Source organism: Rhagoletis zephyria, unplaced genomic scaffold, assembly GCF_001687245.7.
Source record: "Rhagoletis zephyria isolate East Lansing unplaced genomic scaffold, Rhagoletis_zephyria_1.1 Rzeph_scaffold_03776, whole genome shotgun sequence".
Lineage (NCBI taxonomy): Eukaryota > Metazoa > Arthropoda > Insecta > Diptera > Tephritidae > Rhagoletis > Rhagoletis zephyria.
Window position 1 is genome coordinate 11,453 of NW_016160859.1, and position 5,876 is coordinate 17,328.

A 5,876-nucleotide genomic window follows, 5' to 3' on the forward strand; every position below is an offset into this window, starting at 1 on the left:
AGATAGTTTCGTTAAATATACGAATTATTTCTGTGCATTTTACAAAAATTTCGTAAACAAGTAATTTTTAGCAAAAAAAAACCGACTTCAACTCCCATAAAAAAAAATATATATATATATGTCTCATGATCCACTGATCGGATCTCAACCAGATTAGTATGGGACCACCTCTGAGACACTACCTTTCCGATGCAAAAAGAATTATCGAAATCGGTTGACGTGGTCCAAAGTTATGCGGTAACATACATAAAAATAAAAAATAAAAATAAAAAAATATTCCGACGAACTGATAACCTCCTCCTTTTTTGGAAGTCGGTTAAAATCTAAGAAAGAGCACGAAATTCTTTAGTAAATAGTACTTAATTATTTAGTAAATAGTACTAAATTCTTTAGTAAATAGTACGAATACATTCGTAAAATGTACTAAAGATCCGATGCCTCATATTTTCGTAGTTTGTACGAAAAAGGTTTTGTACAATCAACGAAAACTTTCGTGGCTCAAAATGACGAAAAATTTCGTAAGATTTACGCAGGTTTTCGTTATATTTACGCAGATATTATTTTCAGTGTAAATATATGTATACCACTAGCTGTACTCAATAATTTTTTCTTTAAAGTTATAAAGGCGACTCAAAATAGTTTTATTCTTTCACAGTCTCTTGGTAACTCTGACAGACTCATGCAACAAGAGCAACTCAAATCGATGAATTCTTGGCAAAACACTAGCCGGCGCCATATTGTTTTAATGTGGATAGCATGCGGAAACGTTGCCACACAAATAAGAGCATTCGCACACAAAGCTCTCGCAAATATTCGATAACAAACGCACTGACTTTCATAACTAAATATGTACACATGTAATAGGACATACCTACTTACTTAAATATACAAGCGCAAACAATCAAATGAAAATGTCCTTTAAGTTATTTTCCGGCTTCCGTCTTAAATGTCAGGCATGTGTTCGAGAAGTCCCTTGTCGAAGACGAAGAAGCCAATTCAAGCGCTGCCAAAAGCTATAACAACAGCATCAACATAACTACATATATATAATCGTTACTGCTGCTGCAACATCAAACACATAACAAGGCGCAACAGCAGCTACATCGGAAGCGGTTATGGCAATATGTCGACTACTTTGGTAGGTAGTGACAAAACCAGTGGAATGACGAGAGTTGTGGCTGGATGTGGGCGGTGAATGGAGGGAAATGAATTTCGGTTTGGTTTGATGGTAGAGAGGAAATGTTGATTATATGTTCGTAGGTGGCCAATAATAGAGGAAATTCGAGAAAATATTATTTTGAAAAAGCCGCATTTTGTAAGCAGCTGCGCGTGAGTTGGAGCATTGGCACATATTTGTGCGTACTTAAAGTGACTTTAGTGGTGTAGGTGTTTACGATTTAATATTTCCACTGAGAAATAATTGGTTAATTTCCGTTTTCATGCTCTACATCTTCTTCCGATTGATATTTAAACTTGAATTTTAGGTTTTATCGAAAACCTTATTCCTCAAGGCAAGCAGGCGCGAAGCTTAACTTGTCGTACTTTAACGGCAAACATGTAGCATACACTACATGATACATACATTACGTTTTTAAATTTTTTCGCGAAATTTCATAGAATTTTTTTCCTACTTATGCCAATATTTTTTCTCTTAATCGGCATAAACTTTAGTTCTCGTCACAATAAAATATAACATACACAGAGCCAAAGCCAAAGGCACTTAAGTGGGGTGTTCTCCAAACCACGAACGAAACCCCAAATTGACAATGTTGTGACGGACGGAAGACATGCCGCTCGAGCGTTTGCCATCTGTGCGATCACTTTCGAGTTGCGTCCAGAGTACGCAATTATGTATCAAAAGATATACATTAGGAGATGCGACGAAAGCCTGAGATCAAGGTGCTGCCATCACAACGAGCATTTGAGAAATTTAGCACTTGGCTCTTAATCCTGCCTTAAACAAAGAGCTCTTCAGCGCCTTGACACACATAAGTTAGCAGTAGGATTCGAAACACGATTCGACCCCTGTGGGACACCATAAAAAGCTGCTGTGGGAGTAGTAATATTGCGGCAATAAAACTACTAGGTAAGAAACCGGCAGTGATGGGAAAAGCGGGCTTTGAAGAGATGTGCCAGATGTTAAGCGCAATTTGATATTTACCTAATCCAAATGTAAGAGTGCATATTGCTCGACTGACCTCCTTCAATGAAACTGATTGGACCTTATCAATGTGACTGCAGGCCTGGCAAGTCCATTATTGTAATAATTTTTACAGTACGCTATCTTTCGGTTGATTTTAGAGCATTTTTGACTGCGCCAAATGAAGCTGCATTTACGACGCCATGCCGATTCCCGCAATACAAAGTGATGATGAGCACGATATTTTACCCGCGCGCACCTTTTGAGAACAAACCAGGTTCTAGACGGGACGAATCATTTGTGTGTGATTTCTTCAATCTGACACTGCGAAATGGGAAATTGCGCCACCGATTTAAATTGAAACGGCACTAGTGGAGAAAGTGGAATTCAGCAGTAAGAAGATGGGCTGCGGTATAGAATAAACACGTTGTCGCTTCGTTTTTACGACTTGGAATTAATAGAAGTATTTTTTTGGACAATGCTCGTTTCTTTCCTGGACTGTGCGATGTAATAACATTGAAGGCAATGAGAGAGCTGAGAAATTAGCGAAGGAAGAACAATTAAAAGGGAAATTAATTTGCATCCCCTCATACTGACTAGTTACAGATAAATTAGCTTGCAAGAAATCCATGAACGCTGAACTGACTATAATAGAACGAATAGTAAGGATCTGCTTGATTCTTAGGTTAGCGGCATACATATTCAGAACGGCGCAGGCCTTTACACATGCAGCAAGAAAGTAATCACCCCCTATAACAGAACTTGCAAAAGATAGCGAAGAAATTGTTCGGTGTTTGCTGTGCGAATGTTAGGTAATTCAGATGGCTCGACCAGGAAATGTAGGATTTACATCAGTGTCGGGCATTTTTTTACTTTCCTATTCCCGCGGGAATAGGTTGTATTTCACTCCCAACATTACTGTCAGCACACGTTTACAATAAGCTACTTCGTGTTGCGCACGTTCGGCAAAGCATCCTGCAAAAAATGCGACTAATCATGGATGGCTTCGGGAGCAATCGCAAAGGAACACGCGACTAATACCACTTTTGATCTGATTTCTTCGAAAGGAACTGTACACTCTTGTTCGAGCATATCCTATGAAGAGACCAGAATGGATATAAAAAGCGACTAGTCACTTTTAAAAAATAAAAATAAAAGATTGCGCCAGCTGCGATTGGAACAAGGGTTCTCATGTTTGTTAAGCGACTACTCTCTCTATGTGCCAACGCCGTACATGACATTCCATTGACTAAGTGCGTACATATCATTAAATCTTTAATTATACCCGTTATAGAACAGTCGGGGACTAAGTGATCCCCAATTATACCCGTAAGGGATGAGTCGAGACCAATTGATCTTCAGTAATATCCATATCAGACTAGTTGTGACTAATTAATGCCCAGTTGTACCCGATTGGGCTATTGCACACTAGAATGACAGAACAATTGTTCTAACGGTTACACACTGGATGAAAAGTAGCAGAACAACAACAGAACAAAATATACACCGGCTAACCAAAGGATCCTAAAAGACTCTTTTTTGAGCTATAAACCTTCCTATATCGGAGCTTTGCCCTCATAAATGAGCTCTTTTTGTAGCCCTAAATGAGCGATTTCTCGCTCTACGCGGGCATGCTGAATGAAATGACTCCGAAAAGACTCCAAAATCATGAATTTGGTGCATTTTATGACTCTTTTTCAGTGAATTTCGGAGCTATTTTGGAGTCATATTTGAACGTTTCTAGGAGTCTTTTTAGAGTCATATTTGAGCATTTTTGTGGTTCTTTTTTGACGATTTATTGGAGTCTTTTTGGAGTCATTATCTAACATTTCGTAATACTTTTTCGATGTTTTTTAAACCACTTTTAATAGAATTAAAACAAATTCTTTTACATTTCAATTTTAATTTTCTTAATATTATTTGTTATTCAAATATAAAGAATTTGAATAATTAAAAATATAAATACATATACTATATACATTCATACTTTACAACCCGTGCTAAAATTATAAGCACACCACATATTGACAAGTTTTAAAAATTTATTATTATTATTTTTTTAATTTTAGATATTTTTGTATAAATATAGTTGATTCTTTGACAAAACCGGAAAAATCAACAAATGTTTTTTTTTTATATAATCTAATCAAATTTTAGCAGAGAGTAATTTAAAAAAATAATAATAATAATAAAAAAGAGAGTAATTTAAAATTTTATGGTCCAACGTTGTTGTTACTGAAATACATGAAATATACAAACTACGCTTAGTTTTTATCGAACAAAAATTNATTTTTGTATAAATATAGTTGATTCTTTGACAAAACCGGAAAAATCAACACATGTTTTTTTTTTTTTTATATAATCTAATCAAATTTTAGCAGAGAGTAATTTAAAAAAATAACAAATTTGTTGTAAACTTGTTTTCATTTGTATTAAAGTCTGTTCTTTTACAGAATAGAAGAAAATGGATGGATATATAAAAACGTGAATGATAAAATGAAAAGGCGTAATATTTTTTGGTTTTTGTATGAAATATGCCTTAAGCCATGTATGTACAAGTATTTTTTTTTTCATTCACAAACTTAAAACGAGAATACATATCTTTGGAAAATTACCTGATCTAGAAAAACGGTATACAGATCCGTAATCTACGACCTAAAATGAAGTTTACATGTGTCTGCATTTTTTTGTGTCCTTTTAGCGCTCCTAAAGTGTATTTAGTTTTTTCCTGCTTCACTGAAGTTTTCTGACATGGAAGAAGAAAAAATAAAAGTTAATAATTGTTTACAACATTTGCATATAATTGAATAAAAAAATTTATTTAAGTACTTCCTGTGTTCGGATAACTAAATTCAATCAAAATAAGGTATCATACTTTTCATTAGCCGTTGTCCGCCCAGTTTTTAGTTTGACTTCCTTATTTTATGGTCCAACGTTGTTGTTACTGAAATACATGAAATATACAAACTACGCTTAGTTTTTATCGAACAAAAATGTCAAGTTGTGCATTCATTGTGCACACACAGTAAAAATCCCGATAAACGGAAAAAGACTTCAAACAAGTAGTGAAATTTACGGATATTAAAAAGTTTTTCGCTTTCGCGCTACCCACACAGCATTTCCCATTTTATTGCAACAAATTCATTCCCACGCTCACTTTTTGTTTTTATATTCCATTCAACGATTTCCAACTTCAGTTCGACTACGTGTTTGCGTGGAAGCAAAGCAAAAAACGTAAAACACAAAAAAGGAAAAACAAAGTGCAGCAGCGAACAAAATGCTTGCAATTTTTTTATAAATCCCTTCCTGCGTTACGTACCATGTTTCCGGCTGCACTTCCTTTGTTACTGCCAGGCTGTCCGTTAAACTCTGTGGCTGCAGCAGTGCAAATATTTGCACACCAACGCAACTTCATCTCCACGCAGATATACAAATATGCAATGCTCTCGCTCGCCCACCCACTCGACCAGTTTCCCGCCCAAATCAAAGTCACCCTCAGTCCTATCATAAATATGATTTCGCGCCATTCCGGAGGCGTTCATGACGCCACTGTACCGATGACTCGCATACTGGCGTTTGGGTCGGCTTGCAAGTGCCGCCTGAAAGCATGGAAATTGCGGCGCTCCTCCAAATGCGTTGTTTGTGTTGCCTTTTGTCCAGGCGCTCAGCTCAGCGCAGAGCCACGATGCAAGTGCAGCAGTTTGCATACATAAGGCGGGAGCACCAACCAAACCAC

General features: G+C 36.5%; 1 long non-coding RNA gene across 1 annotated transcript; it reads right to left on the reverse strand.

Annotated features, from left to right (window-relative positions):
* Positions 1-4,717: 4,717 nt before the first annotated feature.
* Positions 4,718-5,657, reverse strand: LOC108369629 (uncharacterized). Its single transcript, XR_001848541.1, has 3 exons — positions 5,460-5,657; positions 5,016-5,084; positions 4,718-4,886 (listed from the first exon to the last, which is right to left on the reverse strand). It is a non-coding gene; the product is annotated as an uncharacterized LOC108369629 (long non-coding RNA).
* Positions 5,658-5,876: the final 219 nt, after the last annotated feature.